General features: G+C 36.0%; 1 pseudogene; it reads right to left on the bottom strand.

The window, feature by feature from the left end:
* Positions 1-3,614: 3,614 nt before the first annotated feature.
* Positions 3,615-4,727, bottom strand: LOC138921026 (myelin-associated neurite-outgrowth inhibitor-like; annotated as a pseudogene).
* Positions 4,728-11,809: the final 7,082 nt, after the last annotated feature.

The following is an 11,809-nucleotide window of genomic DNA, read 5'->3' as shown; positions in this document are numbered from 1 at the left end:
CAGAAATTGCTTAAGATTCTTCCACAAGTTGGTCCAGATTTATGCACTTTTTTTGTCGCATAACGTCCTCCATCATTTTTTTGCTTGCTTTGGATCCCACAACCATGATGCTAAGTTTGTCATCATCCTGGTGAGAATAAAGTAATATTTTATTGCTGTCTATGGATTAGGTATGGAAGTGATCATCTCCTCCCGTATTTGTTAGCCATTAGACTTCCCATTGCTGTGAATGTTCAAATCAACTGCTGATTTCCGGTCTACTTTAGTGCAAATGTTATTGAGTGCTTGCCATATTTAGGTTATTTCTGGAACGCAGTGAGTGGATCATTTGCTTAACAGAAGCAGGTCTGTATTTGCAAGTATATCGAGAGTGGGATGACAGCAGTGTACTTATTAATATGGTGTAGTAGAACCACAAGGTGAAGTCTCCTTAGTGGTTTTGTGCTGATTTTTGAAACTTTTGAAATTAAAATTATTTTAATTCTTATTATAAAATATATTGTACACACAAGAGAATACATCTCATTAATATTAGCACATTTAAAATAAAATGTAATAACCAGTGATCATCACATATATAGGAAATATACATCAGCAATCCATTCAAACCCCTGGTGGCCTCTTCCTACATTTCCCAGAGACCTACATTTTTAAATTTGTTTCAGTCAATCCTTTGGTTTCTTTATAACCTTATCATAAGTGTTTGTATCTTCAAATATGTGTGTGTCTCTTTTGAGCTTTATATTCAAAGAATCACACTGAAAGTGTTCTTTTGTCTTTTCTTTTCTTGCCTTTTGTCCTGGGATATGCTGATGTGCTGATGTTTATAAATCACTTAAAAGGATAATAACTTCTGTATAGTTTTACGTTGTTTAAACACAATCTACTCAGGTCTTTTTCCTCTAATTTTCTGCAATTACAAATAAGAGTTCAATGAGTGTATCTGGACAAGTCTCCTTGTGAAAGTAGAAATTGTTTTACAGTGAACACTTAAGACAAAAATAAATGATTGTAGAACTTTTACCAGGTAATTCCTGATTATTTTTCAGTGATTGCACAGATTTATACTGCTACCCCCAATGCATCCGAGTTCCCTGTGTTTCACATCATTGTCCAAACTTGGTCTGTTCACTCAATGAAGTATTTGACAAAAAATAGCAAGTGTGGAATACTACCTAATGCTTTTATTTTCATTTCCATAATTATTAACTATACTCAGTGGTATTTGATATGTTTATTGGTCATCCACAATTTCTGTTACACTATTGTTCATTCCTTTTGCACACTTTTTTTCTAGTGGGTTGTTTGCCTTTGCTTTGATGGTTCCTAAAGATTTCATATATATTTGCTTGCTGATTCAGTCACTCATCTACCTGTCTAGGTGACCTTTCCCTTTGAATGGCTCTTAAACATCTCCGACATCATAAGTCCAAACCTGTATCCTGATCCCCCATCCCATACTGCCCCAGCACCTCCTTCCTCAGTACTTTGAATGGCAGTGACGTTTTTCAGTGCCTCAAGCCCAAAGCTTTGAGGTCACCCATGAGGATTCTCACTGCACACGCTCTGTGTCCCGTCCACCAGGTTTTCTGTTGGTTCTACCTCCAAACACACCGAGAATCTGGTGACTTCTCAGCACCTCCACAGCTACCACTCTGCTCTGAGCTGCCCATAACTTCCACTCAAATTTCTGAAATGTTTGCCTAATCTCCCTTCTTCAGTCCATGTCCCTCAGCAACCTACCCTCAACAGAGTAGCCCGAGTCCTATGTGAGAGTCAGATCATGGCACTCCCCTGCTCAAAGCCCTGCAACAGCTTCCCAGCAACCTTGGAGCCAAAGCCATGGTCCCCATGAAGGCCTCCAGGACCCTACCAGTGTAGTTCCTACTTACCCTCTGACCTCATATCTCACTGCTCTCACCTTCTCCTCTTCCTTCCAACCAAACAGGCATCCGTGTGATTCTAGAACACACTGTCCACAGTCATGCCTGAGGGCTGGTGCACTTGGAGGTTTCTCTTACTAGACTGCTCTTTCTCCAAGAATCTATGGGGTGAATTCCCTCATTTCTTTCCAGTCTGTGCTCCAAAGTTAGCTACTCAGTGGGGCCTAGCATGAGCTCCCCACTATCACCACTGTCACTCTTGATTGGCCTCACTTTTGTCCCACTTTTCCTTTCACTGTAGCACTGATGATCTTCTAACATACAATAGAATTTACCTATTTATTATGTTTACGTTTAGTATCTGCCTTTCCCACACACACATGCACTCAACCTAAAATATAATGCACCCATAAGCATTTTTGTCTTTGTTCTTCACTGATGCATCCAAAGTGCTGAGGACGTTGCTTGCCATATTGTACTTGTATTCAACTGGGTAGATACTAGTTGAGGGATAAACGAAAGTCATGTATATAGAGCAGCACACACAAGTGTATATGGTGATGAGTATAGGAAACTCAGGATCAAACTACTTAGGAATAAATTCTGACAACATTGACAGGCTCTCCCATTTGCTGTATTTTTGGGAAAATAACTGAAGCTTTAGTTTCCTTATTGCAAAATTGAGGATAAAATATATCAGTGTTGCCACGGAATAGTCAGATGAGACCATAATTATTTTGTTTTGTAAGGCATTCTTTTGAGAAAGGTTAGAATTTTCTCTTTACCTTTCATGGTCTTAAACTTTACAAATATCCCCATGTGTAGATTTTTTTTTACTATATTATGTTTGGCATTGCATATCAATTTTGAGGGGGAAATATAATCTTGCTTCAAATGGGAAAAAAATTTCATTATTTCTTCAAATATCTCCTCCTGTGTATTTACTTATTTACTTTATTTTGGTGATGCTTATTATGTTAAAGCAATTTGTTTATCTGGATGTTGTCTGAGAGGGTTACACTATGTGACAATTCAGCAGAATAATCAGTAACTGGTTATGTCTGTTCTGTTAATTAGCACTTTTGTTAGTTATATATTCTTTAACAATTAATTTTTGTATCTAGCATTTTCATCCAGTTTTCCTTATACTTGTTTTCCCTTTGTGTTTCTTATAAAATCTTCATCCTTAACTTCCAGAACCTGTTTGCTGTTTGTTTTAAATTTTACTTTATGGTAAATTAATCATTTTTTATATGGCACAAGACTTTTGTTTTACTTTATTTTTAGTTTGCTTTTCTCAGATATCTCTTAATTCCCCAGATATATTGCCTAACATTCCTGTAAATGTATTTCTGTGACTAAATATTAAATGCAGGCCACAATTTATGTCCCTTCTACAATATGTCTTCAGTCATATCCTACAAGTTTGAAAAGTATCTCCTTCTTTTTCATACATCTTGATATATTTCTTTTTACATCTTCCTAAACCTATAGCAATTTAGAAGACTTGTTCTCAATTTCTAAATGCATAATTTTCTTATTTTTTCCTTATAAATATTTAATCTGTTTTAACTTATTTATGGGTTGTAATCAATAGTCACTTAATAAATTGTGTATTTGTGTAGCTGAGTTATTCAAAATCTTTACATCTTTTGTTGTTGTTGTTGTTTTTTTGCTCTATGAAGAAATTCACTTTAACACTTACAACTTTAAGACTTTGCATACGTTACAACAGTGCATTAGGGACACAAGCTGTAAAACACTTTCCATTCCTTTGGATTTTGCATATGATGGGTTTGCATCAGTCACTGCAGGTAGATTGAGCAAGCTTTGTTTTTGTGTTTGTTTTTTTAAACATGCATTCAACTAGATATGATTCTGAATAGATTAATACTCCCTTTTTATCATTATAGTTAGCTAAAAAATTGCCAGGCAACCCACAAAACAGGATTTTCTGTAAGAACAACCCAGAGTCAGCTGGAGAATCATGGCGCTGGGACCTGCTGGGTGGGCCGCAGGAGTGCTAGCTAAGTGTCAGAGCATTAGGAAGAAAGTCCGGGCTGGAGGCGCCAGGCCTGCAGCACCAGCTGTGGAACCTCCATTATGTGAACGCACAGCTCCATCCTCAAACATTTGCAGGGTGATCACCACGGAGGGGGCACGTAGCTGTAGGTGGGTGTTCCGGGGGCCCGATATGTGGGCACCTTGACTCGGTGAGGGGGCGACAGGAGTTGGGGAGTGGGCAGTCAGCAGCGTACCTGCTGACATCGCCATAGTGGTCCCAGCCACCATGCCCATGGTGACGCCGTTGCCTGTAGGTGGAGGGATAGGTGCAGGGTACACCGTCATCGGCATGCCATTGGGTTGCACCACCGTGGTGTGGTGGACGACGTGAGGAGGTGCTGCATACAGGGGTTGTGTGCAGTATGTGCCTTGCTGTGCGTATGGGCTCTGCTGGGGATAGGCACTTCGCACGGGGTACACGGCGGTCTGGTAGGGGTTGGGGGAGGAGGAGTATGGTGGCACTGCCCCACTGGTGGGGGAACAGGACACTTTGTAAGGTGTGCCAGGAGTGTAACCTGTTTGGAAGGTGGGGTTCGCTCCAGGGTACATGTTGGGGGAGTAGGTGGGAGCCGCTGCTGCGTAGCCCATGGGGAAACCAGCTGGATAACCAATTCCTTTGGCATTTGCATAGGGAACCCCAGAAGAACCAGGGCTATAAACAGGATTCATGATTTCAAGAACATGACATCCACAACCACGGCTAAGACAGAGGTCCAGATCAGCGCTGTCCAACAGCACTTTCTGCAGCGATGAAGCTCATCTCCATGTGGGCTGTTCGATAAGCAACCATCAGCTAAAAGTAACAATCGCTCCCCACGCGGCCGCGGGCGGCCTGGGCCTCGCTGACCAGCGCGCCAGCCGAGGGAACGCAGCCAGGCTTGCTCCGATGCGGGGGCCGAGCCGCGAGGGCCAGTCTCCGCCTCCGCCGCGGGCCTCTCCCCTGCTCCGCGCCCGGCCCGCCTCTCCGCAGCCCGCCCGACCCGCCCACGCTGCTACATCTTTCGTTTTTATATATTCTTTGACATTTTTGTTTTTCTCCCAACATTGGAGTATGAAAATTATTTTATAAATGAATAAGTTGAAAGACTTATATACAGTCAATGCTCATATTTCTATCTTCATTTAACTGTTTTTTATTTGTTTTATCACATATCTATATATTTATGAATGCCTTTCTCCATTTAGTCCATTTTATTTATTTATTTTATTTGTTTCAAAGTGAATTTCAGACACTGGTGCACTTTAGACCCTGAACATCTGAGGATAGATATATAATATTAACTAACTAGAGTTGTTTGCTTATTTTTAAATTTCGTATCTATATTTTCAATTAAAAAAATTGGTATGTAAAACTACATATGCTATATTTTTACTTAAATAAAGTCAGATACACAAATTTAAGTGTACCACTCAATGAATTCTGGCAAATGCATACACCCACGTAGTGTGTTGAATTTATCCTGCAGAAAATTTCTACCTCCTATGCCCATTCCCGTTAATCCTTGCCCTAAACCCCAGAAGCTTCAACATTGTTCTGACTTTTTACCACCTTGGATTAGTTTGTTTTCTGGACGTTTATACTAGTGGCGTTCTATGGCATCCAGTTTTGAGTAAGAATTCTGTCATTCTACATGTTTTTGAGATTCACCCATGTTGTTGTATGTATAAATACTTGATTTGTTGTTGTTGTTTAATTTAAACTCTTTTCTTTTGAGAGATAATCTTAGAGTCATATGCTATTGTAAGATATAATGCAGAGAGATACTAAGTAACTTTTACCCATCTTTCCTCAAGGATGACATCTTACAAAACTAAAGTACAATAATTATAACCAGCACAGAGACATTGATAAAATTTATCAATATTTCTCAGATTTTCCTAGTTTTACTTTTCTCAAAAGTATGTGTGTAGGTGTGTGCGTTTAGCTCTATGTAAGTTTATTATGAATGTAGGTTAGAGTGTCCTCCACTGTGGTCAAGATATAGATCAGGTTCATTACCATGAGAGTCCATCAGTTTGCCATTTACTGCCATACCAACACACCCTCCCCTAATTCGTGGAAATCATTAATTTATTCTCAACTCTATAATTCCATCATGAATTACATGAATTTATGTATATTACATAAATATTATATGAGAGGAGTTTTATACACTATATAATTTTTCAGGATTGGCTTTTTTTCACTGAGCATAATTGTCTGGAGATTCATTCAAGTCATTGAATGTAACAATTCCAAAAACTTAGACCATTTTTAATTAATTTGTTTTTATGTTGGAAATGGAAACATCTTGTATATTTTTTAACACTAGAAAAGAGGGGACTGGTGAAAGAGAATGTTGACTAATATAAAGTTATTACCATGCAAGCTTTAGTTGAAATTATTCGGCTTAATATAATAAATTTATAGAATAAATTTAAAAATCTCAAACTACGCTTCAACATACTAAACTTTTGAGATGGAATGAAAATAGTTAATAAGAGAAATTTTATAGGAGCTAATGTCTGCATTAAAAAAAACCTTAAATAAACAACCTAACCTTGAAGTTTCCAAAGAACTAGTAAAATAATAGATTAAGTCCTAAGTTTGTAGTAGAAATAAATAAAACTGAGACTAAAAACAATAAAAGAGATGAATTAACCTGAGAAATGCTTTGTTTTAAGGTAAACAAAATTGTCGAAAATTTGGCTGGACTAATCAAGAAAAAAAGAAAGAGGGGTCAAAAAATACAATCAAAAATGAAAGATTACACATTACAAATGATACCACAGAAATAAAAAGGCCCATTACATATTATTATGAACAACTATATGCTAACAATTTAGATGATCTGGAAGAAATGGATGAAATTGTAGAAATGTAAAATCTACAAAGACTGTCATGAAGAAACAGAAATGATACCTACATATACAATGTAATATTATTCAGCCATAAAAAAAGAGTGAAATCTTGCCCTTTGTGACCATGTTGTTGGACCCTGAGAACATTATGCTAAATACAATAAGTCAGACAGAGAAAGACAAATACTGTAGGATCTCTCTTATATGTGGAATATATCTATACAAACACACACTATTTATACACACTATGTACTATACACCATGTATATACTCTATAATATGTATGCTAGATATGTATGCTATATACTATAGATAGATAGATAGATAGATACAAGCTCATGGATACAGAGACCAGACTGGTGGTTGCCAGGGGTGGGAGGAAGGAGATGGGAGAAATAGTTAAATTGCTGTTTGTTTTTGTCTAGTTTAAATGAATTGAACAAAAAAGTAGAAATAAAAAAACTAGAAAATCCAAACAGACTAATATCAAGGAAGAAGATTGAATTAGTAATCAAAAATCCTCCAACAAATGAAAGTCCAGGATCAGATGGCTTCACTTGTGAATCCGACTAAACAATTAAAGAAGAATTAACACCAATCCTTCTCAAACTGTTTCAAAAAATGGAAGAGAAAGGAGCACTTCCGAACTCATTTTATAAGACCAGAATTATCCTGATAGCAAAGCCCGATTAGGACACTAGAAGAAAAGAAAATTACAGGCTAATATTGCTGATAAACATAGATGCAAAAAGTCTCAAACAAAAATTAGCAAACTGAATTCAACAGCGTATTAAGAGGATCATGTACCATAATCGAGTAGGACATATCCCTGCGATGCAAGGATGTTTCAATATGTGTAAATCAATAAATGTGACATTAACAAAATGAAGAATAAAAATCATACAATCATTCCCATAGATACAGAGAAAGTATGTGAAAAACACTTAACATCATTTCAGGATCAAACATGATAACTATACTTCCCACTGCTGTATGATATATGTGAATGTTGTTAAGAGAGTAAATTCTGAGTTATCACTACGAGAAAAAAATATTATTTTATTTCCATGTATTTTTATTGTATCTGTATGAGATAATGAACATTAGCTAAATTTATTGTGGTAATCACTTCTCAATATATGTGAGTCAAACATTTATGCTGTACACCTGAAACTCATACAGTGATGTATGTTAATTATATCTCAATAAAACTGAAAAAAGACCTCTCAAACTAGATATAGAAAGAATGCAATTCAACATAATAGAGACTATGCATGACAAGCCCACAGCTAACATCATACTCAACAGAAAAAGCTGAACACTTTCTCTCTGAGATTAAGAACAAGACAAGGGTGCCACTCTTGCCACTTCTAATTAACATAGTACTAAAATCCTAGCCAAAGAAATTAGGAAAGAAAAATAAATAAAAGGCATCTGAATGAGAAAGGATGAAGTAAAATTTTCTCTGTTTGTAGTTGACATGATCTTACATATAGTAAACCCTAAAGACTCCACAGAAAACTGTTAAAACCAATAAATGAATTCAATAAGGTTGCAGGATATAAAATTAATATGCAAAAATAAGTTACATTTCTATACACGAACAATATACTACCTGAAAAAGAAATTAAGATCTCGTTTACAATAGCATCAAAAAGAATAAAATATTTAGGAATAAATTTACTAAAGGAGGTGAAAATCTGTACACTGAAAACTATGAAATATTGGTAAAAGAAACTAAAGAAGACTCAAATAAGCTGAAAGGTATCTTGTGCTCAAGCACGGAAAGAATCGATGCTGTTATAATGTCCGTTATACCCTAAATGGTCTACAGATTCCAAGCAATGCTTATCAACATCCAATGGCATTTTTCCAAGAAATAGAAAAAAATCTTAAAACTTGCATGGAACCCATAAGACCCCAAATAGCTACAGCAAACTTGATCAAGAACAAAGCTGATTTCAAGCTGTGTCACAAAGATATAGTAATCAAAACCATATGGTAATGGCATAAAAAAGACATAGGCCACTAAAAAAGAAAAAGAGAACAGAAAGAAACCTGACTGACGTTTTTACAAAGGCACTAAGAAGGGGCTGGCCCCATGGCCGAGTCATTAAGCTTTGGTGGCTCAGGGTTGTGCCAGTTCAGATCCTGGGTGCAGACCTAGCACCACTCATCAGGCCATGCTGAGGTGGCATCCCATATAGCACAACCAGGGGACCTACAACTAGAGTATACAACTATGTACTGGGGGATTTGGGGAGAAAAAAAGAAGATTGGCAACAGATGTCAGCTCAGGTGCCAATCTTTGAAAAACAAAAGGTACTAAGAATACACAGTGGGGAAGGGATTGTCACTTCAATAAATGATGTTGAGAAAACACAATATCTGCATGTAAAAGAATGAAATTAGACTCCATATTATACCATGTACAAAAATCAACTCAAAATGGATTAAAGACTTACAAGTAAGACTTGAAGCTAACAACTCTTAGATGAAAACAGAGAAAAACTCCTTGACATTGTTCTTGGCCATGACCTTGTGGTTTTGACACAAAAAGTATAGGCAAAAACAGAAAAATATAAACAAATGGAACTACATCAAAGTGAAAAGTTTCTGCATGGCAAAAGAAACAATCAACAAATAAAAAGGTAATCTATTGAATGGGAGAAAATATTTGTGAATCATATATACCATAAGAGATTACTATCCAAAATATATAAGAAGCTCATACAACTCAAAAGTTAAGTAAATAAATAAATAACCTGATTAAAAAACACTCAAAAGACATAAATGACATTTTTCCAAGGACGATACACAAAAGTTGAACAGACATGTGAAAAGATGCTAACTTTCACCAATCATAGGGAAAATGAAAGTCCAAACCACAATTAGACATCACTTCAAATCTGTTAAGATGGCTACTATCAAAAAGTCAAAATACATCATATTGATGAAGATCTAGACAAAAGTGACCACTTGAACACTGTTGCTGGGAGTGTAATTGATCAGCCATTATGGGAAACACTATGAAGTTTCCTTAAAAAATTAAAAATGCAACTACTGGGGGCAGCCCAGTGGTGCCGCAGTTAAGTTCACATGTTCTGCTTCAGCAGCCTGGGGTTTGCCAGATAGGATCCCAGTTGCGGACCTATACATTGCTTGTCAAGCCGTGCTGTGGCAGGCGTCCCACATATAAAGTAGAGGAAGATGGGTATGGATGTTAGCTCAGGGCCAGTCTTCCTCAGCAAAAAGAGGAAGATCGGCAGTAGTTAGCTCAGGGGTAATCTTCCTCAAAAGAAAAAAAATCATTAAAACTCAAAAAAGTAGCACAAATCTCCCTGGCAATGGTAAATGTATAGCCATAGTTAAATCTGCAATATGGTAATAGTGGTGTATAACTCACAACTCTAGTTTACAAGGTAAAAAAGTCAACATGGCAAAAATAACCAAAAATTCAATAATCTGTCATTAGTTACACAATTCTAAAAAAATTTCAATTGTAGCAGCAAAAATCTAAAACTTGAGGAGGACAAGAAACCAAAATATAAAGAATGTAAAACATATTGATGTTAAATTGTTAACAGTTCAAAATAGGATGTTATAAGTTTAAGGTATTTTATGTAAGCCTCATGGTAATCACAAAGAAAAGTCTCATAGTAATTCTTCAAAAGAACATGATAAAAAGTCAAAGCATACAGTTACCAAAAACATGAAAACACAAAAAAAGGACAGCAGGAAAAGGAAGAGAAACAAGGAACAATGGATATATAAAACAGCCAGAAAACAATTAATAAAATAGCAATAGTAAGTCCTACCTATATATAATTACTTAAAATTTAATCAAATAAAACTCTTCAATCAAAAGATAAAGAATGGGTGAATGGATAAAAACAAGACCCAGTGATATGCTGCCTACAAAACACTCATTATAACTCTAAGGACACACATAGGCTGAGAGTGAAGGGATGAGAAAAGACATTTCAGCAAAAGTTAAACCAAAAAAGAAGTGGTAGCTATACTTATCACAGACAAAGTAGACTTTAAACTAAACATGATAAAAAGAGAGAAGATTATTACATAATGATAAAGGGATCAACACATCAAGAAGATATAGCAATTGTAAATATTTATGCACCCAAGATCTGAGTAGCTAAATATATAAAACAAAAACTAACAGACCTAAAAAGAGGAAGAAACAGCAATACAATAATTATTGGGGACTCTAATACCACATTCTCAACAACAGATGGATCATTCAGACAGAATCAATAAGAAAACAGTAAATTTGAGCAACACTATACATCAAATGGACCTAACAAACATACAATGAACATTCTGTCCAGCAACAGGAAAATACACATTTTCTCAAGCTCATGTGAAATATTTTTCAACATATCGTATGTTAGGCCACAAAATAAGTCATAGTAAATTTAGGAAGATTGCAATCATCCAACTATCTTCTCTGACCACAGTGGCAAGAAACCAGCAATCAAAACAAGAGGAAAACAGGAAAATCCAAAATCACATGGAAGTTAGATAACATTATCCTCAAGTACCAATGGATCAAAAGAGAAATCAAAGAGGAAATAAAAAAGTTTCTTGAGACAAATGAAAATGGAAACACAACATACCAGAATTTATGGGAAGCAGCAAAAAGAGTTCTAAGAGGGAACTTCAAAGCAATGAGCACCTACATTAAAAAGCAAGAAAGATTCCAAATAAATGACCTAATTCTACATCTTTAGGAACAAGAAAAAGAACAAATTGAGCCCAAAGTTAGCAGAAAAAAAAGAAAATCATAAAGATTAGAGTAGAAATAAATTAAAGAGAACAGAAAAACAATAGAAAAGATTAACCAAACTGAGTTGATTCTTTAAAAAGATAAACAAACTCTTAGCTAGATTAACCAAGGAGAAAAGAGAAAGAACCCAAATCAAGAAAATTATAAATTAAAAAGGAGTTAACCTAGATTCACCAAGAAAGAAAAAGGCTCAGATAACGAAAATCAGAATTAAAAG

The sequence above is a fragment of the Equus caballus genome, chromosome 27, assembly GCF_041296265.1.
Source record: "Equus caballus isolate H_3958 breed thoroughbred chromosome 27, TB-T2T, whole genome shotgun sequence".
NCBI classification, from domain to species: Eukaryota; Metazoa; Chordata; class Mammalia; order Perissodactyla; family Equidae; genus Equus; species Equus caballus.
This window is presented reverse-complemented; position numbering and strand designations above follow the sequence as displayed.